Source organism: Vulpes vulpes, chromosome 1 (assembly GCF_048418805.1).
Source record: "Vulpes vulpes isolate BD-2025 chromosome 1, VulVul3, whole genome shotgun sequence".
Lineage (NCBI taxonomy): Eukaryota > Metazoa > Chordata > Mammalia > Carnivora > Canidae > Vulpes > Vulpes vulpes.
In genome coordinates this window covers 30,024,118-30,050,877 of record NC_132780.1, presented here as the reverse complement: position 1 = coordinate 30,050,877, position 26,760 = coordinate 30,024,118, and the positions used below count along the sequence as shown (strand labels likewise).

At 40.1% G+C, this 26,760-nt stretch overlaps 1 protein-coding gene across 2 annotated transcripts in view; it reads right to left on the bottom strand.

Moving 5' to 3' along the window:
* The window catches only part of GLIS3 (GLIS family zinc finger 3), a 598,942-nt gene that overhangs the window by 472,747 nt on the left and 99,435 nt on the right, over positions 1 to 26,760 (bottom strand). For both annotated transcript variants that reach the window (XM_072761706.1, XM_072761710.1), the window contains exon 3: positions 6,549 to 6,717. The gene's annotated coding sequence lies outside the window, so the exon portion shown is untranslated. The remainder of the gene's footprint in view (positions 1 to 6,548; positions 6,718 to 26,760) is intronic.

The following is a 26,760-nucleotide window of genomic DNA, read 5'->3' as shown; positions in this document are numbered from 1 at the left end:
AGTCAACAAAACTAAAAGACCACCTACAGAATGGGAGAAGATATTTGCAAACGACATATCAGATAAAGGGCTAGTTTCCAAAATCTATAAAGAACTTCTTAAACTCAACACCAAAGAAACAAACAATCCAATCATGAAATGGGCAAAAGACATGAAGAGAAATCTCACAGAGGAAGACATGGACATGGGCAACGTGCACATGAGAAAATGCTCTGCATCACTTGCCATCAGGGAAATACAAATCAAAACCACAATGAGATACCACCTCACACCAGTGAGAATGGGGAAAATTAACAAGGCAGGAAACCACAAATGTTGGAGAGGATGCGGAGAAAAGGGAACCCTCTTACACTGTTGGTGGGAATGTGAACTGGTGCAGCCACTCTGGAAAACTGTGTGGAGGTTCCTCAAAGAGTTAGAAATAGACCTGCCCTACGACCCAGCAATTGCACTGTTGGGGATTTACCCCAAAGATTCAGATGCAATGAAACGTCGGGACACCTGCACCCCGATGTTTCTATCAGCAGTGTCCACAATAGCCAAACTGTGGAAGGAGCCTCGGTGTCCATCGAAAGATGAATGGATAAAGAAGATGTGGTTTATGTATACAATGGAATATTACTCAGCCATTAGAAACGACAAATACCCACCATTTGCTTCAACGTGGATGGAACTGGAGGGTATTATGCTGAGTGAAATAAGTCAATCGGAGAAGGACAAACAGTGTATGTTCTCATTCATTTGGGGAATATGAATAATAGTGAAAGGGAATATAAAGGAAGGGAAAAGAAATGTTGGGAAATATCAGGAAGGGAGAACAGAACATAAAGACTCCTAACTCGGGGAAACGAACTAGGGGTGGTGGAAGGGGAGGAGGGCGGGTGTTGGAGGGGAACGGGTGACGGGCACTGAGGTGGACACTTGACGGGATGAGCACTGGGTGTTTTTCTGTATGTTGGTAAATTGAACACCAATAAAAATTAATTTAAAAAAAGATTTATGTATTTATTTAATGAGAAAGAGAGTAGGGGGTGGGAGGGGTAGAGGAAGAGGGAGAGAGAATTCACAAGCAGACTCCCCACTAAGATATGGGGCTTGATCCCAGGACCCTGAGACCCTGACCTGAGGTGAAATCAAGAGTTGGCTGCTTAACCTACTGACCCATCCATGTGCCCCCCGAATATAAAACTTCTCAGAGCACATGAACATCCCCATGGAAAGTTTTTTAAACACTAGTGCCCACCTATCTGGAGACTCTGATTCAGTTGGTCCAAAGTGTGGCCCCTGTATCTGAAACATTCATAGCTCCCCAGTTGTTTTCCTATTTTAATACACAGCCAGGGCTGAGAAGCACTGGTTTGTGCAACAGTATCACCTGTGGAACCTGTTAAACTGCAGATGCCCACTTCCCACTCCTGAGTTAGTGAATCAGAATGTTTAGCAGTGACACCAGGGTATGTGTTTTTAACAAGCCTCAGAGAATATTCTGAGCATAGCCAGGTTTGAAAACCACTGGTCTAAATTAAATTTCCCTTTTTTAATCATGGACTTTTCAGAAAATCTGTGAAAACTACTGGCTTAGATGAATGCTATTCTCACTGTTTCTGTTAATAACAGCAGTTCTTCAGCATCTAGACAGGGGTGCTACTCTAAATACATTATCACTGATCCTTACAGCAACCTTCAAGAGCTGAATTTTAGAGGAAAGCAGTGGTAACAGATTTGTTCAAATCCACATGTCACCTGACATGAAACAGCTCCAATTCTAAGGTGGAACATTCTGAGATGCTGGGCTCTTGGTAGAGATGGAAATGTGGCCCAAGGTGGTTCTGAATGACCACTACCTCAGGCACTGGTAAATTAAATTCAAGCAGAAAGCTTCCCATTGCCCTTGTCTGCTCACACGGGATGCTGAAAGTTCCACAAGTTTTGTTTAAAAAGAGAGAGAGAGAGAGAGAGAGAAGGAAGGCAGGCAGGCAGAAAGAAAAGCACAGCACAGCATATTTTTGGTGGTAGACTGGAGACTTCTCACATTGACATTGACACAAAGATTGAGCAGACATCAAGATTTAACACATGCCAGTGACAAATGGCTTTGCTTCTTGCTCAGTGGTGAATTCACAAGATCTCCATGGCTTGATCTAGTGTGAGGTTATTATTTCCCTGGGATTTCCGGATCTATTCCTCTTTTTCCAGACTTCTTCATACTTTTCCATATTTTCTTATATGGCCAACTTTTAATTACCACAGGGGAACAGAAATAACATGTAGTTTTAAATCCATAAATAACCCAAAATGTCTATACCCAAGTAGAAGCTTATTAACTACAAATCAAATGAGAAAAAAGTATATCACTTTCCTTTATTTTTTTTTTATTTATGATAGTCACAGAGAGAGAGAGAGAGAGGCAGAGACACAGGCAGAGGGAGAAGCAGGCTCCATGCACCGGGAGCCCGATGTGGGATTCGATCCCGGGTCTCCAGGATCGCACCCTGGGCCAAAGGCAGGCGCCAAACCGCTGCGCCACCCAAGGATCCCCAATATCACTTTCCTTTAGCTCACACAACTGACATTTTCTGAGTTTTGAGTCTGCCAACAGATAGAAAAGTTAGGGGGGTGGGGGAAGAGTTCAACATAACAATTAAATATAACTTAGCTAATTCCACTTTGAAACACTCTCTTATTGTCTTAGCTCACCCCTGTGTCTTGAGAGAAATGCTCCATCTTTCAGAATATATCCTCCTTCCCCATTTTCCTTACTGAGATGGCTCCTGAGCCTGGGGGTAAGCTTCTGTGTACTTGTAGTGGCAGAAGAACAGGAATGTAATGATGGCCCATGTAGTAACCTCCATACTGTTGTCATTGTTCATGAAGACACTGGGCTTATCTACCCCCTGGACCTCTGAACCTGCTGATCACTGTAGGTACCTGATCCTACCTGATTCTCTTGGAATTGTGCTAACACCCACAGCTAGAGTCTATTGTCCTCAAGGCATCCTCTGGCTGCAAGTCTTGCTTCGTGATCTTTTGTATTTTCTGGTCCATTAGTTCCCTGAGCATTTCTGTGTTCCCTATGAGGGGACAGAATTTCCCAGTTGGTTTCTCTGACCCCACAGGCACGTGCTATATATTCTGTACCAGTATGATTTCGTCCTTGGTTACTGTTCTTCCTCCCCACCACCATTCCACTGAAACTACTCTTCTCAAGTTCTCTGATGACCTCCATATTGCCCAACCTAGAGGCCAATTCTCAGTGCTCACCCTATTTCCCACATTAGCAGGATTGGAGAGTTGACTGTTTGCTCCCTGAATTACCTTCTTTACTTGGGCTCCTAAAAATCCTGGTCTTCCTCTAACTTCATTATCAACTCTTCCCTGATTCCTCCCCTGATCTCTAAATGTAAAGTAACCCAGGGCTCAGTTCTTAGGCCTCTTCTTCAATTCTCCCTTAAATTCACTCCCATGGTGTCCTCATCTAGTCTCCTGGCTTTAAATCTGCTAACGATTCCAAATTTCGCTGTAAGTCTCAACCTCTCCCACATATTCTAGATTCCAATAACCAAGTGCTAGTCCACAGTGTCATCTGGTTAACCAACAGGCATCTCCAACCTGATCTGTCCACACTAAATTCTGATCTTTCCACCTAAAATCCACCCCTTCTACAATCTTCCTCAACACACCAGGTAGCATTTCTCCTTCTGGTTCCTCAGGCCAGAATTCCTTGTCTCTTCTCTTCCTCTTAGGTTGTCAAAGCTCATCCATTAGCAATCTTGTTGGCTCTACCTTCAGAATATATCCAGAATTCATACTTCTGTCTCTTCACTACTGCCAACTCTGGTCTAATTCTTATCTGTACATGAATCATGGCATTAGTCACCTGGCTGGTCTCTTCCTTCCACACTTTGCTTCCCTTCAGTCTATTCTCAATACAACAACCAGAATGATGCCTTTAAGCCAAAGTCAAATTAGGTTACTTCTCCATTCAAAAGTGTCCAGGAATTTCTACCAAAGAGTAAAAGCCAAAGTACTTACAAGGTCCTGTACAATCTACTCTCACCGGGACGCCTGGGTGGCTCAGTGCTTGAGCGTCTGCCTTTGGCTCAGGCCCTGATCCCAGGATCCGGAATCGAGTCCCACATCAGGCTCCCTGCGAGGAGCCTGCTTCTCCCTCTGCCTATGTCTCTGCCTCTCTCTCTCTGTCTCTCATGAATAAATAAATAAATAAATAAATAAATAAATAAATAAATAAATAAATCTTAAAAAAAAAAAAAAACTACTCTCACCATTTCCTGCCATGTCCCACTGTTACCTCACTGACCTCATCTCCTACCTCTGCCCTTCCTTCATTCTGCTCTTATTAAAACACCCTTAGCCAGTTCCCTCACCCACTCCAGGTATTTATGGAGATAATGCCTTTTCAGTAGGGCCTTCTATAATAATTCTAGTAAAACAAAATTATGAACCCACCCCCAAGCCCACCTCTTCATGCCATCTAACTCCTTACTTTTTTTGCTCCATACATTTTTTTTTTTTTTACCAGTGGACATGTATTTTATATATTATTTATTGTCTGGTTCTCTCAAAATAATGCAAGCTCATGATGTCATTTTGCTCAGTAGGTGCTCAGTAAGTATTTTTGAGTATATCTTATTAATTCTAATACTCACTACCCCTCACCCCACCAACTGGGGCTTTGACCTGCAGAAGAGGAACCAGCACCCACTTACCTCATCACTTGCCACTGTTCCTCATTTTCCCCTTCCTTAAAGACTTTAAGTGTGGCAAACTGCATAGAGCAATTTATCTCCACTTCTCAAACTCATTTTCCAAGATAAAATATCAATAGATAGTATTTAAAATTTAAAAGTCAAAGTTATGTGTAATCCTGGAAGATGGCAGAAGATAAAGCAGAGTTGAGTGGTTGCCTCCAGGGAGTAAGAATTTGGGGATAGGGAGGAATAAGAGATTATGCTGCTGGGTTTGTTTTGTTCTGTTTTTTAAGTTTTGGGGTACATTTTGCAAAAATTTAAAAGAGGCAAAATATAGCAACAGAAGAATATTTCAAACCAGTGAGATCTAGGAGACAAGAAATAAACACAGAAAGACTGAACAGTACAATCAACTCACTTGTTTTAATTGCTAAAGAACCTGACATCCACTGAATGAAAGACATAAAAATCAATCATGTACATGACTGCAAAGAAAATCTCAAGAAAATATGGCAAGTAGAGATTTTACAGATCTCCTTCTCTATTAAAAATCCAGTAAGATTAGGAATAAATGATATATAAAAGGAGCTTTAGAAATTCAGAAATTCCTTTTCTCTCTTGACGGAGCTAACTTTCAATAGCACTTTCTCCCTGGGGACACAATACATAAAAAGCTTCATTTGACAGTCAAAGCTCAGTGATGACTTTGGTGTTCTAGCTAGTGACTGCCTTGCCCCTGAAGCACTGAGATTCATTGATTAAAAGGATGAGGAGCCATATGGCATCTTGATTTAAGGGGAATAAAAAATACATTAAATAATTCCTAAAATATCATCTCCATTATTCATTAGTGTGGTCATTACTTTAAGTCCAGAGCCACAAAATGCCATTCAACTTGATGGGAAGAATTGCCAATCTCAGTTGCACCTCTATGAGCATCTTTGGTCAGCATCTCTGAAAGGACTGATGAGCAATGAGGCAGTAAGAGTCATCCAATTGCTAAAAAACGTCTTTAAAGTATCTGGATGAGTGCTTCTCAAAGTTATGTATCCGTTAAAATGCATGTTCCTGGGCTTACCCCTGCCCAACTGAATCAGAATATGTGGAGAAATTAAAAAATCTAGTTTACTGATAGGCTTTTTTGCTGTTTTTGAAAACTACTGATTTACATAATCCACTAAAATCAATCCCCTAATAATCCAGAGTGAACTAAAATCACAGAAGGAAATGGACTTAGCATAGTAGCTCTCCTTTTTGTTGGGGGGTGGGGAGGGTCTACTGCTTTACAGTTTAATTAAAATGAAAGTCTTAAGAATAACTACCTGACAGGCATGACACACAACTATTATACTAGGTTATCTTTTATAATATTGACCTTGACTCACTAGACATTCTAGTAAAGGAAACGATAGAGTTTCAGCTTGACATGGAACACCTGCCTTCCATCCACATTTCTCATGTTATGTCAACCATTTCCCAGCACTGGATCTCCAGCCAGTGTCCCACACGTGCAGGATGGGTATTCCCACCCCATTTGTTCACTACCCAGGAGGATCCTCAAAAAGAATACCTTCCCAAGTTAGGCAAGATATTTCACAAAATAATAAAATGCTGTTCATGAATCTCTTAATTGGTAATTTAACTTCTAAGATGTTCTAATATTTCCCAGACTAATATGAAGAAATGTTTAGACCAGTGTGCTAGGTGCAGCATAACTTACATAAGCAAAAATTTAGAATCAGCCTAAGTAGCTGTAATGATTGGAGTTAAGTGTGTCTGCATATAAGAGAACATTTAAAATAATCATCATTTAGCCAAACAAATATATTTTTCCCTCACCTGGAATAAGTTCAGAGGAAGGAGGCCATCCAGGGTTGATACGGCATCTTCATCTCAGTAACCAAGGTTCCTGTCTTGCCAGTTCACCATCTGCAGGAAGTGGTTTCCATCCTTCAAGGCCCACTGCACAGCCATGTTTGCTACGTCCTTTCAGATACCCACTCAGCACCTGGGACAGCAAAGGGAAAATAGGTGGAAATCTGAGCAACCAGCCAGGTTTAAATCAAGGACAAATATTAAGCTTTAAGGGACACATTGCACTGGACCATGTTTACTGGATTCAACTTAAAATTAAGATTTTTCTTCCAACTTCTATATGGATGGGAACTACTCATGACGTTTGAATGATAGAAAATTTCTTTAAACTACATTTTCTCTGTTCACCTGAGTACAGTGAGAGTAAATTCACAATTCTACGATGTGGTATCTCTGAACATTTAAAAAACTTTAAAGTCTCCTTCAGGTGGCTTTATCATCTCAGTTTTAGAGGTAAAGGACTGATTTTCCCTTCCAAAGTGTGAGACAAAAGGATCCCACCTCCGGTGTTCCTCTTAAGTCAAATGGTATCTTCTTCCTGGGCCACAGAGGAAGTGGAGTCCATATGTCTCCCTCACTGTCTCTCCTGCCTCGTCTACCCACAGTGTCCTTAGGTCAATAAAGGTCAGTTTTTCTTTTACTTCCTCCTCCTCTCTCTCTGGACTTCCCTTAGTACCAGGACCAGCTACATAATTTTTGGAGCCCAGTGCAAAATGAATCAGGGCCCCTTGTTCAAAAATTATCAGGAACTTCAAGATGATAACAGCGGAACATTAAACCAAGTACAGAGCCCTTCTAAGCATGGTGCCATGCGGCTGTACAAGCTGTATGTCTATTTAGCTGGTCCCATAGCTGGCCCCACCTCTACCCAATGCCTTGAAGTGGTAGCTTTGGGGCTTTCACTCTCCCTACATAACTTCCTCCTTTCTGATTCTGGCTTACCACTTAGACCTTATAGCTGATTAGAATAACTTCTCTAGATGTAAAGGAAGTCTGGACTTCAAGCTTACTTTCTTGCTATGGAAATCGAACAAAATTTAACCCAATGATAAAAGCTGATTAATATCTTTTTAGAAAATAGTGGGTGTTTCCCACCTCTTTCCTAGAAGCCGTGCCAATCACACTACAGCTCAGGGTAAAAGATTTTCAGGATAGGACAACAATATATCTGAAAACATTTTTAAAATAGCATTCTTGTCACAAAGAAAAGAAATACAAATCCCAAACCTAAGAATAGGAGCTTATAAAACAACAACCTGGATTTGAAAAAAAAAAAAAAAACTGAGTAAAAATCCAAAAATGAAAATATGCTCATTTAAAAAAAAAAAAAACTGAAAACAGGATTAGTGAAATGAAACCTTAAAAAATAAGAGCAAACATAGCCTGGAGCAATAAAGAAAATTAAGAATAAGATGTTGGGGTGCATGGGTGACTCAGTCAGTAAAGCATTCAACTCTTGGTTTCGGATCAGGTCAGGATCTCAGGGCCATGAGATCACGCCCCATGTCGGGCTCTGCACTCAGGACAGTCCCACTTAAGATTCTCTCTCTTCCCCCCTTTCCCTCTGGCCCTCCCCACTCCACTCTTGCTCTCTCTCATTTCTCTCTTAAAAAAAAAAAATATTATGAACAAGATGCTAAGAGACATGGAGGAAAGAAAGGAGACAATTCAGTATATTCTTAGTTGAAATTCCAGAAAAATGTAATGGAGAAATCTGGAATAAAGGCAATAGACAATTGATAAGAATTTACCGAATCAAAAGAATTAAATAAGTAAAAAGTCATGAGCATGATAAATAAGAACAATTTCAAACACACTATAGCGAAACTACAGAACATTAAAAGAAAATCTGCAAATCAAACCAAGAAGGCAGATTATCTTAAATTGAAAACCCCCACATTCAGCCTGGCTGCAGACTAGCTGCAGAAGCAACAGATGCCAAAAGAGAAAAATTCCATCCTCACAGTTGTTTAAGGGAGAAAACTGACACAACAGAATCCTACCTACAGATAAGTAATCGTGTAGGAGTGAAAGTAATATAAGTACATTTTTTATATGTCCCAAACCCAACATGCAAGATAGACTCCAGCAAGAAAGAACAGGAAGTCAGAAAGATGAAAGATGAATGAAATGAAAGATGACATTTGACAGCAATGGTAAGAAAAGAAAAAGAAAACTGGTATAGAATATGCTAACTAACAATTACAACCATTCTTTAAGAACAAGGTAGAACTAAAACTCCAGACAATACGGGAGGTTAAAGAGCATTCTTTGCAACAGGAAAAAAACCAGGCTAAATTTCTCATCTGTTTGGAAGAACAGAAATTAACTTTAATATTTATTTTAAGGGACACATGGGAGGCTCAACAGTTGAGCGTCTGCTTTCGTCCCGGGTCGTGATCCTGGGGTCCTGGGATCATGTCCCACATTGGGCTCCCCGCGGGGAGCCTGCTTCTCCCTCTGCCTGTGTCTCTGCCTCTCTCTGTGTCTCTCATGAATAAATAAATAAATAAATAAATAAATAAATAAATAAATAAATAATCTTTTTAAAAATATATATTTATTTTACAATACCATGAGTTGTGTGTAACAATATTGTTAAAGGTATGTACTAAGGGGCTAGAAATAGAATGTGTTAACTTTCAAAGTAGGAGAGAAGGGGAAAGAGAGAAAATTTGACCACTCCATTGAAGGTAGATGGGGGGGAAGCAAACAAAATCAAAAAACAAAAGCAAACAGAAACAAACTAAAATGGTACAAGTAATTCCAAATAAGTCATATACCATAAATAAATAAGACTCATTCACTAACAGATCTTCACAGGTAAGTCAATGTTGATTGAGAAAAGTAACCTATGCAATATGATATATTCAAAGAAAGACATGGGGTAAAATGTCCCTCGTATACATTTAAAATGCACACATATGCTAGTACATACTGTCCTTTGATATGTAAGAATGCACATTAAAAGTATTGAAATATATTTTAAGAATGCACCTTAAACTCAACTGTCTTTGGAATGGGACAAAACAGAATAAGGAACAAAAAGGACTTCGATTTTACCTGAAATGTTTTACATTTTAATTTTTAAAAAAAGACCAAAAGCAAACATAATAAAATACTATTGGACAGTGGGTATATAAGTTGTTTACTATTCTTCATACTGTTCAGTACTTTTTAAATTTCAAAAGTAAAAACTAACAAAATATAAATCAAGATGGGGGAAAGGGAGTGAGGAGAAATCACTTACATATCTCCGAAAATATTGTTTAGTGTTTGAGTGCTTAATATAAGTATTAAGATACACATTTAAAAACACAAAAATACATTTCTCTAAGAAACTCTGAGAATTCTTTATTATTCAGATTTTGAACTTTCCACTTAATTGGTCAGAATCAGTATAGTTTTCACAGGCGAAAAGAGCAAAAAGTATGTAATCTGGGTTGCCTAATGATGGACATCAAAGGATAATGAAAGATTTTGTTTTGAACAAAATATTATGGTTCCTTGAACTAGGGAGCAGAAAGTGGTAGCCAAAGGACTTCTGTCATTTATTGATGAGCCTTAGGTTTTTAAAATTAGTTTCTGAGCCTCTTCAAAGAATCCAATTTTATCTCAGAGCTAGAAATCTGGAGCACAGAGTTGTCATTTTCAGAGAAAATGAATGCACAGTTTTCTTTAAAAAAAAAGTCAGGATTCTGAATCTGGACAAAAAATTAAAATTATACTGCTTCTACTTGAGTTATGTTTTGGATCTAAGAAGTTTGATTTAATCCTCATAGGGTTAATAGCTGTTCTTGATTAAAAAATAAATGAGACCATTTTGTAAAATATCCTCCTTTTCATAAAGTTAAGTGTTCAGTGTAAGTTTGAACTATCCTGTCCATGAAGTCAGATTCACAACTACAGGAGATCTTTGTAGTTATAAAAGAAGCTTGTCTCAGTTCACCCTATTCCTCCTTTAAATAAAAAATGCAGCCATTGTATTGAGCTTTGCTAACATCAGTAAAGCTCAGGCAACACCCAGAAGTGCCCTCTTTGGGGTGGCTGACTGATTTTCTCAAGGTCATGCAGGGATATGGCTCAGGAACAAGGGGAAAACCTGAGGTTTGCCTGTGACTAGTAAACTTATACTGGGCTCTTTGTGTGAAATCCCTTGGTCACCAATCTCCAAATTAAAAATAGTTCACAATTCACCACGAGTCCTTTATGGCCTGTGAGAGCATGGGAATATGAGTGGCTGAGGGATGGTGGGGCATATTCTAGGTAAACCCAAGAACCTTTCCTCAAGCTCAGTACTAAAGAGCACAGATGGTGACCAAGTAGCCTGTTCCACTTATAGATGACCATTAAAGTGAATTCTGTCCTGGGTTAAGCTGTCTCTGTGTAGGGAGACCACTCACAGGCTTTAATGGACATGGAAATTATCAGGATAGAGGCACCCAGAGGGGAGATGACCAGGCCCAAGGCAGGCCTGAAGGGCTGGGTGTGGTGTTGGGCATTCAGCTTACCTTGGTGCCTTCATGCCAAGAGACTCTGGAAAATAACATTCAGGTGGAATGGTCGAAAGAATAAATTGTGGCCATAAATTAATGTTCTCAAGCACTGGTCAAAAGTGAATCCTCTTTGGGTGAATCTTAGATTTTGTGAACATATCACATGATGCACAAAACAAGTTCTGTTTTTTATACATTTAGCAGGTGTAAGTAACAACCCTTCGAGCTGAAATATGGGGTCCCTGCACTCCTCAAGAGCTCCAGTCCTTAATGGTTTGTTGCTTCATCAGTTCAATCAGGAGGTTAGTTAGCTCTTTGGAAAGTTATGTCAGCCTGAGTATGGTGGCCACCAAGACTTGGTTTTATCTTTGATCCCTGAATGAACAAACACAACTTGCCCCAACCGCTCTGTTTCCTCCAACTCTGAGAAGCATCCTGTTCTGACATCCCTATGCCATTAAAGGTTAATACTGTTGAGGCAAAGGTGACCAGACTTCTGTGCCCCACCAATCAGGTAAAACCACAGGTTGGGTGCAGACTTCTGTAGCCAAGCAACCCCTCAAAGCCTCCACTGTCTTTATGCACATGAAACTACTTGCTATCTGATCTGCTTTTGTGAAGTCTCAGGCCTCTGACCTCAGGCAGCCTTCTTTAAAAGATGAGGAGGAGGTGTGAGAGTTCCTGGCACCAAAGCTAACTGAGCCTCAGCATTCCAAAGTTCAGGGGCCAGGGTTTATCTCTGGACTCGGCCCGGCTCAGAAAGAACTAAGGCATTTCCAGAACTGTCTCTGGGTATTGGCCCAAGGGCAGCATGAGTATCTGTGTGTATGTTACCAGCAAAACTGGGGACTACATTCTGATTCCTCACCTAAGATTCTCCAACATCTAGAAGTTACCAAAACGCATCTTAATTTGGGGTAGGATGGAGTCTAGGAGGTTCCTGACACAGACCTAGACCCCTCCCCTAAACAGCACAGCAGAATAGTATTCAGTTGTTTCTCCTGGGGCCTGCTTACCCCCTGCACGAGAAGTATGTTCTGAATTATATGTGCTGTCCTTAGTTTGGCGCCTATAGCTATTGAGTCTTTTATTTCTCACAGTCTCAACTGTGCCACTTCAGGAAAACGGACTGGCTAAGAGCACTTTCCAAAAGAGTATTCTGCTAAACTCACAGGTCAGACAAAGACAAGCAAACGTATATGAATGAAATCAAGAGCCTCAGTCGAAATGCCAAACTTCCTAAGCATTTTCTTTGTAAATAAGATTCAGTTAATACCCTTCAACCAGGACACCTCTCTTTATGCTGTGGGAAGAATGAGAGCACACCCTATTCGTGGGCCTGAGGTTCCTAGCCAGAGTCACTTTCCTGAATGAGTAGGTAATGGTTCCTTTCCCTTTTGCTGTATTTAACACATAGCTGGACACTCTGGCCTGGAATCTTACTTTTTATAGCCAATATTGCCTATAATAACTACCTGCCCTCGAGAACCCATCTGCCCCATCTCATTGAAGCCAAAATCCCAATGCACAGAGTTGCCCTACACAGTTAAGTCAGTGGCATTCATGCAAAGCAATGCACCATTCACAGGGTTTTCTCAGGCCTCTCTCACTGTGATCCTGGAACCAGAACAATTTCACTGGCAGGCACTGGGATGATGCAGAAGTTGTCCATGATCTCTCTGGTCAGATGTTATTCTCCCTCCAGCAAGACAGGCTAAAATTCCACCTAAAAAGTCATTCCTTTGGGCAAAGGCACTGTCATCTCCAAGAGTTCTTGGAAGCAAAGGAGCAGAGGGGAAAGTGGCCTGACTTTGGAGTTGGGCAGATCTGAGTCCCAATAAAAACTCTGCTACTTATCGGCCATAAGATCATGGATCAGATACTTAACCTCCTTGAGTCTTAGATGGGCCTTAGGAAAAACCCAAGAATTTACAGGGCTCACATTAGGCAGCATTTATTTAGGCAATGTACCTAGAATACTAATGACTGATACAGTATAGATTCTAATAAACTACAGATGTCACTACAAGTATCAAATACAAGTTCTTCCAAGAGCAAAGTTATCAATACCTTGATACTTTGTAACAGTACCTAGGCTAGCTCAAAACCAAGTACAGAATCAAGTGGGAGCTAGACAGAACTAATGACACTTTATAGCCCAGGAACTGTAAATAGGTTCTCAGAATAGAAGGGTAGGAAGAACCAAAAATAAGCCTTACCACCTTTATAATCTGACCCTCCATGTGTACCCTATCCTAACAAGAGATATTGACTCAGTGAAAGAGCTAGAGACATTGACTCAGTAAAACCGTTTGCCTAATATCATAGAGTTAATTGAGGAAGAACTAGAATTAGAACCTATATACTCTATTTCCAGCCCTGGGCTCTTTTCCTCAGATGATGAGGAGATAAAGGGGTCAGTGGCAGCAAAATACTAGATCAGGCATCAAAAACTTACTTTTAAAGAAAGGAGTATTGGGAAATTCCTAAGGGCAATGAAATGTTCTGTATCTTTTTTTTTTAAAGAAGCTGTTGAATATACCATATGTTTTATGATCCTGTATTGGCATTTCTTCATTCTTTTTTAAGATTTTATTTATTTACAAGAGACACAGTGAGAGGCAGAGACAGGCAGAGGGAGAGGCAGGCAGAGAGCCTGATGTGGGACTCAAACCCCGGGACTCCAGGATCACGCCCTGGGCTGAAGGCAGATGCTCAACCACTGAGCCACCCAGGCGTCCCAAATGTTCTGTATCTTGATTGGTGTGTTAGCTATGGTTACATAGATACATACATTCGTCGAAACACATCAGCTGGGGGCGCCTGGGTGGTTCAGCCGGTAAGTGTCTGCCTTTGGCTCAGCTGGTGATCCCAGGGTCCTGGGATGGAGCCATAGCTCCCTGCTTAGTGGGGGGAGTCTGCTTTTCACTCTGCTTCTCCCCTGGCTTGTGCTCTCTCTCCCTCACTCTCTCTCTCAAATTAAAAAAAAAAAAAAAACCATGCATGAGCTGGTACTTCAGTTCCATGCATTTTATGGCATGCAAATTACACCTCAGTTACATTAGTTTAAAAACATAAGTATACTTTCCAGTCCCAGCTCTGATACTAATGAGCTGGGTGGTCTTGGCCAACTCAGTTCCCCTCTTTGGGCCTGTTTTCTTGTCTTTATGATGAAGGGTTATAATTAGATAAAACCTAACATCCCTTCCAGCTCAACACTGATATGATAAACAAGACCTCTTCCCTTCATTACAGCCTCTATTTTATGCCCATTGGGCCTAGCAGCAGGCTCAGAAAGAATGGCATACAATTTAGGGGGAGTGGGCAGTAACTAGTGGGCAGGAATCTAGTGTCTTTCTATTGCATCATTAACTTTCCGGCCACACTTTAAAGAACATGACTGGTTTTCCACAGGGATCTAGCAATGTAACATGATTGAGCTTTGGGATGAGGATGATCTGGCCCCCGACAAGTTGTATCTGCCACCAGAGATAACAACTTTCACATGGAGAGTGGAGAGAATGTTTCCTGGACAATGGGAATGACTGACAGATATTAAACGGGAGGAAATTGAAGGCTCTGCCAAGTTTCATGATAAAATGCTATTTCTCACGGTAAGGTCAAGCTGTCTCTAGTGCAGCTACTGCTTTTATAATACAAAGGGAACACAGCAGATTCAACAGAGTGCATCAGGCTTTGCAAAGAGTATATGATCAAAGGCCATTTGTTTCATTTATAAGTGAAATTGAATGACTATTACAGCAATAAAAATCATCAAGGATAAATTTGGAATTTGGTGATGAACTAAAAGCTCAGAAACATCAGTAAGAAAATCTCTAAAGGTTTGATCCCAAAGCCCTTTGGATGTAAAATGCCCACTGATGTTTTCAAGATTACATATGTAAAAGGAAGGTTAAATTGGACTTTCATGGGAGAGCATTATGCCAGTAGCTACAGTTGGCATTGTTATAACATATTAATGAGGGCCTTAAAAGGTGGAATATATTCACTGGCATTAAGTCTTAATGGTTCCCAAAGAATAAGAATCTAAAAACAAAATTCAATGTATATGAATCATTGAGTATTAGTGCATTTACTTATGCAAATTGGACAGAAATAAAAGTCATATTTTAGTCTCAAGTTGCATTTAGAAATAGAATAGCATTTGTTTCTCATTTTTAATCTTTAGGGAACAATCCTGGTTAGTTTTGTGTGTCAACTAGATTGGACCACAGGGTATTCAGATGTTTGATTAAAATATTATTCTGAGTATGTCTGTATGCTTCTGGATGAGATTACCATTGGAACTACTAGACTGAGTAAAGCAGATTGCCCTCCTCAATGTGGGTAGGCACCATCCAACCTGCTGAAGGCCTGAATAGAACAAAAGGCTAAAGTAAGAGAGTTTGCTTTCTCTGCCAGACTTTCTACAAGCTGGGACATATAGCTCCTGCCTTCAGACTCAGACATGGACTAGAACTCATACCTCTGGTTCTCTAGTTGTCAGGCCTTTGGACTCAAACTCCAAATATAGCATCAGCTCTCCTGGGGCTTTAGCTTGACCACTACAAGCACTGGGAATTTTCACCATCCACAATCATGTAAGCAAATTCCTTATAATAAATCTCTCCATCCATGTATACTGTGTATATACATACACACATATATACATGTATTCACATATACGTGTGTATAAATGGATATATACACAGAACCAGAAATATGTATGTGTGTGTGTGTATAGATAGATAGATAGATAGATAGATAGATAGATAGATTTTTTTCTGAAGATCTCTAATATAGACCCCTTCAAGTATGTCATCAATTGATTCATGTTAACATCATTCAACATATTGGGAACGGGATATCAAAATTTACATTAAGCACAGCCTTCGATCCAGCACTTGTCCTCCTAGGAATTTATCCTACAGAAATACTTGGACATGTATGCAAAGAACTAAGTGTAAGGATCAGGGGCACCATGCTGTACATTGTCAGATTCAGAGGTACCATTATCAGTGAGGCTATGTCAATGTCTCCCCTGAAGCATGAAAAAAAGACATTCACTACTACGTTTTTTAAATGGCAAGTAACTCAAAACAATGAAATTTTCTACCATTGCAGGATGATCAAATAAGTTATGCTACATCTATATGATAGGAGAGTATGGATATTATGCCTTTGTTAAAAAAAAGTGAGGTCCATCTATATGATCTGATAAGGACCAATGTCTAAGTCAAGAAAACCAAGGGCAGAACAACATAGAGTATGTTCCTACGTGTGTGCATATACATTTATGTCCTCACATACACACAAAGAAAATTTCTGGATTAATATAAACTATTAATACTAGTTGCTGCTGGAAAGTCATAGTGACAAGGAGTTCCACATTTAGTTGTATACCCTTTTTTAGTGTATGTGTTTACCATGGGCAAATATTGCTTTTGTAATTTTAGAAAATCTAGACTAATACAAAAGTCCATCCATTCACTCAGTAATTCAGGATTCTGGGGGCACCCAAGTGGCACAGTTGGTTAACCGTCTGCCTGAGGCTCAGATCATGATCCCAGGGTCCTGCAATTGAGCCCCACATCAGGCTTCTTGCTCAGCAGTGAGTCTGCTTCTCCCTCTGTGCTCTCTTGCTCTCACTCTCTCTTTCTAATAAATATTTTTTAAAAATAATAAAAATCAGGGTTATGTACTGAGCAGTGTGCTAAGTACGTCCCCAAGGTGAAGGGCTCACTGTCCACAGAAATTCTCCACTTTGTTAGCACACGTGTTGGTGGTGGTGAATTGCTGTTGTGAATTTAATTCAGTAAATATTTTTGAGGCACCTACTATGTGCCAGCACTTTTCTAGGTGCTGAGGATATATTAGTGACCAAAAGACAAAAACCTTTGCCTTCAGAGTTCTTACAATCTACCTACTGAGATAAAAAATGTTGCAGTCTCTGCAGAACATTCATGTGGCCATAATGTATTATCATACACGTGAACACTCTAGAAATGCTCTCAGAGGGAGGGCATGGGTGTGTGTATATGTGCACATGATATGCGCATGTATACATCTGTGGCTGGGTGACATCTGGCTGGCATTCACATAAACAAACCTATACAGTAAGGCCTCTATTCAGAGCAGATGAGAAAGGTGTGTAAAAGGTCCCTATAACATGTAAAATCTCATTAACAACCAGAGTCACCTTACAGAACTCAATGTGAGCTCCCTCTGCTGCTATCGCCTCTCCCTCACTGTTCCAAACCCCTCCAGGACAGCTGCAATTCAGGGGACAGCTAGGGTTCTGAATCCCAGGCTGGTTGCAGTTTTAAAGATGGCTGGGTGCCTAAGTCCTTAAACCTGCCATTAGTCCAAACCTTGATATTTCCATCTGGTAAGACTACAGCAGCTTAGAGAGGAGACAGGAGACCTCCTCATTCTGGACCGTCATCCTAGTTACTGCCCTCTAGGGGTTGATAGTTGGCTCCTCCTCACCAAATCAGGTGCTATTGTAGCTATTGTTCCAATATCTACCAAACCCCAAATGTCCAGGAATGCCCACAGCTGTGCACACCCACAGACACACACATATGAATCTCCCCACACACCTGCTTCTTCACAACCTCCTGCTAGATCCACTGGTGGAGTGGCTGGAACTGGCATGTGACTCATCAGAGCTTCTATTTTCCTTCTTGCTTTGACCTTGCAGATTCACCTGAACTGCTTTTGGAACCACTAGCCTAAGGCAATCAGAAACAGCTACTTGTCTTCCTTTACAGCATAGATCAGGACAGATTCCTGATTTTTATTTCTATTGTACTGAGATTTAGCCCTACAATCTTTCTGGCTGACTCCTTTGAGTAGCTACTGCTCACCTTTTGTCACCTTATAATGATTCCCTCCCATCTGCAGAAGAGTAATAGCTTCTAACCAGTGACAGACATGATAGACTCAATAAATGGTTTATTTAACACTTTGCATAAAGAACTTAGGAGTACACACTACCCAGAAGATGCCAAGACCCAGATATCCATTCAATTTTGGGACTAAAATTTATTTTAAAAGGTAGAGTTGCTTGCTTTGGCCCGTGGGAGTACAATAAGCAGACATTGATTTCTGCTGAAGTTTACATCAAGAATCATCAAGCTAAATAAAAAGTGCAGGCTGCCCTGGTCTCCACCTCAGTCAATATTTACCTTGAAAAATAATTAATCTTGATGTTAAGTAAAAGCGAGCACCAATGGATGTGTTATTATTTTTTCCATGAGGAGACAAATGTTGGAAAAATAAATACGTACATATATAATTTTAATAATTTTTTTTTATTTTTATTTATTTATGATAGTCACAGAGAGAGAGAGAAAGAGGCAGAGACACAGGCAGAGGGAGAAGCAGGCTCCATGCACCGGGAGCCCAACGTGGGATTCGATCCCAGGTCTCCAGGATCGCGCCCTGGGCCAAAGGCAGGCGCCAAACCGCTGCATCACCCAGGGATCCCCGTACATATATAATTTTAAAAGAATACCAGAATTGGCAAAAACTTAAATTACAAAAATTAAAGCCCATCTAAGATATTCCTCCATTTCCTGACAAAGTCATTCTGCCAACTTACTCACACTTACTCATTTGCCTTACATGAATAGGAGCCTTGCTCCTAAAGAGGCAGCAAGCTTCAAAACACTGGAGACATCACCTAAGCGTAGGACTGCCTAACCCACCCCTCCACCCACAGCTTTTAAACAGTGTGACATCACAGGGTCCTGTGTCTCAATGTGTCTTCCGTAAGTGAAGAGGAGTAACAAGGAAAGAGCACATGACTGAGCACATTTGGATGTTATAAGCAAAACATGATTCATCTCAGAGACACTGTCATTCTCCCCAAGTCCATGTGCATCTGCACCCTGAAAATACACAATAGCTCACAGAAATGTGGCTAATGGCTAAGAATGCTATTGCAAATATTACTAGTAATATTAAATTGCTAACATTTAAGTAACATGCTCACAAAATGTGGCTAATGGCTAAGAATGCTACTGCAAATATTACTAGTAATATTAAATTGCTAACATTTAAGTAACATGCATGAAGCGCTTGGCATTTACCATGTCAATTCTGACCTTTCACAAGGATTATCTCATTCATTCTTTATTTTAACCCCACGAAGTTGTTATCATTGGCCCTGTTTTAGAACTGAAAACAAAACAAAACCCTCATTCCTGAGAATGATGCTGCTGGCCATGGTGACCACTGACAGCCCCCAGCTGTCCCTCTTCAGGAACAGGCCTCTAAAGAAGGGAGCTGCTTCACCCAAGGTGATACCCCTCTCTCCCCATGGTTAACCTTTATGTAATGACTAGTAGATGTCACTGCCTGGCCCTCCTGTCCCCAGAAAGGATCCTCTGACAATCCCAGGGGTTGGCTAAAATCTCTCTTCAACTGCATGGCAGTTCAACTTCTTCTTCTGCACAATTCAGCTTCCCTCACTCCCTTAAAGATGATGTTCCCTTTCCTAGGGAGCCCAATCTAAGACAATATTTCTTATTAAAAAACAATCTGATGGTTGGACCCTTTCTCTTCTATGTAGAGTGCAGCAAAGGTCTATATGCAAGGAGATTGAGATTTGTAGTGCTGCAGTGTGTGAACCATTCCTTGCTAGATGACTCACCTAAGGGGCCAAGATCAATCCTGGCATGGATCCTTGGTGGAAGCTCTAGCTTCCAGATCACCGCATTCACTCCAAGCCACTCTGAAAGCAGTCCTGATTTGATCTTGCAAACACATAATGGGAAGACACATCAAAGTCAGTAAAGGCTCCTAACCACATTTCCTGACCTAAGAGTAACATGATGATTTTTATTATACCTTAAAACCCTCAATTTGATTAAGTATTAGTAGAAAATCTACAGCCTAATTTGAAACTCTTTACCCTGACGGTCAAGGGAAGACCACATAATCTTTCAAGTTTTTGTTTTTATAAATTAGGAATATTACCTCCCTCCTCTCCATCCAACAGGAATAAAATGTGTGGGCAGTTTGATGAGAAAAATCTAGGTGAAATTCCAATAATCCACTGATATTCTCTTTGTAGCTGGTAAAACAGTAATAAGCCAGAGACGAATGGTCAGTGAAGGAGGATACATTTACTTACACTGAATCCCTAAAAAGCACTCATCAATCTCTCCTAATAACCTGATGTGCCTGGAGAGGCAAGTGCTAAGACAAGATCTAAGACAACTCGTTGTATAGTAAACCCATCTCTTTTCCCTGAAACCTGTGAAGGATTTTTTAAAATGTCTTTTTGCCATGAATTTTTTCCTTTTTTCTTTCCTCCTTTTTATCTTTCATTCTTTTAAAGAGAATATTCTCTCAGCTAGGAAGGAAAGCAAACTCTCATTTTTCTGCTGACTGGCTTGTGCACAACTGGAAATTATAAAAGAAATTGCTGTTTCATTGATGTAGTAAGAAAACAGGAAGACAATTTTCATCCCAAAATGAGCCCTCTCAGCTGAAGCTCCCTTTGTAGTTGATGACCACACGCTTTCCATCTCGGCATGGGGCCAGTTTTATTAAAATCCTATAGCAACAGCTTATTTTTCAAACAACACTCCAAAAGGCACTTTATGATGAATTTCCCTTAAAATTGCTCATGGTCATATGTTTGGCACCTTCAAGGACTCCAATGGGAAAAGGATCTTACTTCACAGGGGCAAAGTCTGAATGTTATTCTTGTGATGAAAAGCATTTGTTAGGCCCTCAGGTAATGCTCAAGCAAAGAGGTGGATGGGCACAAAAGCACAAAAAAACCAGGGGTCCAGCTCTTCATACATCACTTCACTAAACAAAAAGAGTAAATTCTGTGGAACCTAAAGAGCTTGTCAGAAAACTGAGCTATTATGCTGGAAAATGATGGGAAAACCTAAAAAATATCTATTGTTGAGAAACTGGATCAGAGACTCCTATCAAGGAGTCAAAGGAAGAAAGGAGGGAAGAGAAGAGGGTAGCAAAGGAGAACTACTGTACTGCAGAGAGATGGCAGAAGAAAAAGGAAAGTAGAGGAGCGAAGAGAGGAGACAGGTGGACCCAGCCTTGATCTAGAAAACCACCAGGAATAGAAGAACCAATAAACCAAAGGTGGTCTTGAACAACGTGACTGCTTTAAGCACCAACTAACTAGAGAACTTTAGAGTACAAATGATCAAAATTAACCTGCTTCCACCCAACCACAGACTTACCTACTTATTAACCTGTGATCAAATGCCCCCCTCACACACATACACGCTTAAAAAGAGAATGAGGTAAAATTTGCAACTGAAAACAAAAAAAAAATAGTGACAACTTTGGAAAATAAATTATGGAGCTATTCTTTTTATAAAAAGTAATAATAAAATAAATAATAAAGTGATTTAACTTCCCCAAGCATATTTAGGGAGCAGAGAAGTCAAATACAAATTCTGGAGCAGAAGTTCCACATACTGCAGTAGCAAGCAGTCCTGTCCAATGGCTGTTTCCTAGCTGTGAGCTGTGTAAGCTGTTAATACTGGAAAGGACCTTAGTAGTAAGCTTCTGCAACACTGTCAATCCAGCCTAGATTCTTTCCACCTCTATCACATCCTCGACAAATAGGTACTCAGCAACATTTCCAAGTATCCTGGTTTTTCATCTGTATCTTGACTCTATCAATAGGAAGTTCACTTAATTCTTCTGCTCTAAGAATACAAACATACAAACATGCTACTGGCATTGATCAACCCTCTGTACCAACTAAAATAATCTCACAAGAGCGTGATGGCTGGCTGGTGAAGTGAATAAACTGGGTAACAACAGCCTGTGGCAATTCTGCATAAAAGGCTCCAACAGTGTTAGCAGGTACAAAGAAGTAGAGCAAGACTCCCAGTCCAGTATTACAAGAGGTTTCCATTGTCCTCAAACCTTTCCTTAAATTCCCCTTTAGTAACCCTGGCTCGACAGAATTCCTATAGATACTTGCATATTAAATACTGAAAACATATATAATTGACACAAAATACATGGTCAAGTCATAAAATCTGCCTCCCAGATTGAACCTTGGCTGAAAACCATATAGAATTCTCAGGGCTCTCTTTGTGAGCATGAAAACACTTGATTATTCTCATTTGATCTGAAGATACCCTTGAGTTTACTGAAGAACTAGAACCAAATAGGAGTCAATCCCTCTCCAAACCTTGGCGGCCTTTGTTCTCTCTCTGAAGTGAATTCTGAAAGTCTCAATGAAACTGAGAAGCACAGTATTTTTAGTTAAGATTAGCAAATTTCTTCCTCAAAAAGGGTAAACTTCAGGTGCAATATTTGTCATTTTTAAGTGTAAAGTTCCATTCATAGGAGAGTGGTTATATTGCTTAAGTTAATGATGGTACGTTCAGGCAAAAGGATTGTGTGCTTCCAATGAAAATGATGGTATAAACATGCTCAAAATATGTAATTAAGTGAATAAAATCAGGTTACAAAATAGTAACCATAATACAACTTCATTCATTTCTGCTTGAAAAATATCTGTGTATGCATTGAAAAATATCTGAAAAGTTCCAAATGTTCCAAAATGCTAATAATTTAACACTGATTATTCTCTAAAAATGGGATGTTCTATTTTCTTCTTTACATTTTCTATTATACCCTGTATATATTTTATATCTTTATGTTATCATGTATTGCTTTTAAAATATGAAAACTATAAAGTTTTGGAATGAAAAGAAATGAGAGATTCTTAGCTTACAAAAAAGGTCCCTGTCCTTGCTAGATGATTTCTTTATAAAAGAGGAACTTCCCTCATTGGAAGACTCTCTGTGCAGGTCTCTCTCAGACACGACCATTAAACAGTAGTTCTGGTTTCCACTGGCATGCTGTGAAGTGTCATGTATGAGGCAGGGAAGGCAGTTAAGAGATGGCTTAAGCATGTGCAGAAGCCCATATGCGGATAAGATAGATCAAATCACACGTAATGAAAATCTAGGATGCATCTCTTCACCCTGACATGTTCACGTGGAAGGACAGAAGCTGAGACTCCAACAACGGCATTGAATGTAGACGATCAACCCACTCGCCGTGCTGAGAAGTCCTGCTCCAGCTCACCCCACTCCACCAACTGCTAAAGGATCTCTTTTCCAGAATATAGGGGAGAAATTACTTTGTGCTTCTTCTTCTTTTTTTTTAATATCTAAAATGCCACCACCACGTATGGGCTATCAAAATTTGGGCTATCAAAATTTTCATCTAGGATGCAACACCCAACACCCTCCACCAGAGTCAAGGAGCTGGAAAGTGCTGGGTGCTCCTACATTCACACATTAGAGTCTATTACAATCTCATAGTAAGCCAATGTAATCAAATTTCTTTGTTTCAAACTCAGAAGCTCTAAGGTTTCATTCAAAAGTGTAGGAGAGAAAACTGGCAGAGCAGGCAGGAGAGGTCCTAGGAAATGCTCTGGTGGGGAACTGAAGCCTGATCTTAGGTCTAAGAGTCCTGAGCACCAGAAGACATGAAGAAATAGGTCAAAGGGGCCAGTGAGAACACAGGATGATAAGCATAGTTAAAAATAAACTTCACAATTTCCCAAGGCTCAATCCTATCCTTATCTTGTATTTAGCCAAACAAAGAAAATAAACCACTTGAATTTTTTAGTTGGATTATTCTGATCTTATACCCAGCCCAAATAATTATCTTCAAATAATTTAAAATAGAAAAAAAGAAATACTGAATTTCTTCAACTGGTTGCCTAAACCTGAATACTCTCAAGTGAATCCAATGCAACAAGCTAAAAAGTGAAAAAAATATACAACCTTTTCTTGGGATGGGAGGGAAAGGGTCTATACCATGCCAAATAATTGGTTTGACTAGATTTTTCCTGCCTGAGATGAACCATAGTTTGGGTGTCATGAAGACACAGCCCCTCTGTTTCTTTCCTGTACTTGGAGAAGGAACGTTCCATTCCACGCAATTCATGAATTTTAAAAACCATGAACCTTCCTTCACATTCCGGAGGAACACAAACGTTTTCCTGTCAGAGAGCTGTTTTGAGCATAAATGCTCAAGTGATTGCGATGGTGACAGGGAGAGGCCTTTTCAGACTAAGTCTTTGTTCTGAGCTGGCTGGAGGCTCCAGCAGTAGGACTGCCAGTAGGGTTTGGACATATGGTTGAGCACAGAGAGCAGGGACTGAATTTACCAACCACCAACTGCCATAACGGCCCTGTGTCTGGAAAATGGCCAACTGTTGAACCAACTGCCAGTGCTACCATGTTGTCATTAGACAATGAGCCAACAGAAAATTACACGACCATGGAAGATCACTAGCTCCCTCTTGCGGTGGAGTACAATGGCTAAGTCCTGCCACTTTTCCAGCAGAAAGACATCCCTGAATTCCATGAACAAAGGATGAAGGCACTTTCTGGAGCAATCTTATCAGCCTATTTGAGTAGTTGCCTTTACCCCCTTCCAAAGAGCTAATACTTACAGCCCTCTAATTTTGCTGACAAAAATTACATTGCAAATTACAAACTCAAAGGTCTCCAATGATTCCCCTTTGCCCTTAAAATTAACTTCCAAAATCATGACCCATGGCTTATAAACCCCTAAAGATCTATCTCCTGCCCACCTCAAATCTCACTCTCCCCCTCACTTAACATTTTTTGAACTCTCTCCCTTCAGTATGATCACTACTAGGAATAACTGTGACTTCCCTTCTCCACCTTCATCCCATCTCGTCTGGCTAAATCTTCTCCATCTGTTCATATTTAACTTAAATATCACCTCCTCCTGGAGGCCTTTCTTAAGCTCCTAGACTCTCTCTGTTCAGTCTGAACTTTGCACCCTGAGTTTCCTTACCTAGGCACCCATTACACTCAATTGTAACTGCTTATTTAATATCTTTCTTCCCCATTAAAAGATGTTCTCTATGAGGGTAGATTCTGTGCCTATTGTTCACACCCTTACTCCCCACATCCAATGCAGAGACTATAGATATTTATTGAGAATATGTTTGAAGCAGTAAATTCCAAAAGAGAAAAGAGAAGTGACATATTAATATACCCAGGAAAGTATTGTTATCTTAAATTTACAGTGAGGAAAGTAAAATTCAGAGAGGTTTATGTGGCTTGGCCATTGCTACAAGGGAGAATGTGTCAAATCCAGAAGTCACACCCAAGTGTAATTCCAAAGTTAATGAACTTTCTACCACGTGATGCTTCCTCTTAAGCAGCCCAAAGTCAACCACAGTCAATTCTCGTTTATTCATGTCAATGCAGCATCATACAGCATGACTATTATCAAATAATGAATAATCCTTAAATCATTTCTATCAGGTTTTAGGTGGTATTTCTTTTTGGTGAGTGCTTTTGTTCTTCCATTTTAAAAGGGATTTCTTTTGATGTTCTCAGTATCTCCAAAGAAAATAACTAAGTCATCCCGAGAAGCCCTGCCTAGTGAGCTTTCCCAACCAGAAGGCAACAGTGCATCACAAGGCAGAGAACAGAAAGAACATTAGCTTTCAACTTCGAGTTTTTGTACATTTCTCTAGTATCATGAAGCAGACCTTGAGGTCCTCCCTTGTCAACAACTCCTGATGGGTTGTTCAGCTACTCTTCTAGGTCTTCTAAAGAAGTATTCCCAAAGATGCTTTAAGAATCACAGGAAGAAAAGACATCTATCAAACCTAACTGTGCTCTGTAACAACTGATATACACAGAACCCAGTTTACTCTCTGATCTTAAAAATAACCTTCCTGGGCCTCTCCTCCATAAAATGAGAGCAACAACACCAACTCTAGAGTCACTAGAAGAACTGGCTGCAATTTCCTTCTGTAAGCATTACTCAAAGCTAAAATCTTTCTTTTACATTGTGTCTAAGGCTTCTAACCATAAGTTCTACCATAAATTCAAAATTGTCTTGAGGGAGCCTGGGTGGCTCAGTCAGTTAAATGTTTGCCTTTGGCTCAGGTCATGATCCTAGGGTCCTGGGATCGAGCCCTACATTGAGCCCTACCCTGCTCAGTAGTGAGTCTGCTTCTCCCTCTCCCTCTGCCTGCTGTTCACCCTGCTTGTGTACTCTCTCTCTCAAATAAATAAATAATTTGTTTAAAAAAGAGAGAGAAAAAAAATAAAAATAAAAAAAAAGAGAGAGAAAAATTGAAAAAATTGTCTTGAGAGGGTATGGTGCCATGAAAAACAGCACTGGCCTGAGAATCAAAAGACCCAGACATAGTCCAGGCTCTGATACACCTTAGCTAAAAGGACTTGGCTAGTAATCCTTCTTAAGGTTCTTATATCTCATCTATACATAGAGGATAATAAAATGGTATGCTGACCAAGTGTGCATATAACTAGAAGAGTTGGCTTAGATGCTCACTGAACAAATCCAAGTCCCAAAAGATTGGGATTGACAAGTTGGCAACATGAAGTAGATCTAAAGAGAGTTTATCTAATAAAGAACTATGTTCATGGCCAAAAAGCAAACATCAACTAAAAGGGAACCATGTCGTTACAGAAGACAAATGGAGAGAGTATGAAAAAAATTAGACATAGGAAGTAAAATACAAAGCCATAGCACAGAGTGGTTATTCAAAAGTTAGTATTCTCATGGGCTTCTTTAGCAGTAAAAAGTGTCTTTTCCACAAGTCTTCAGACAAGTAAGCAGCATTACTTCCTTAGACTTTTCCA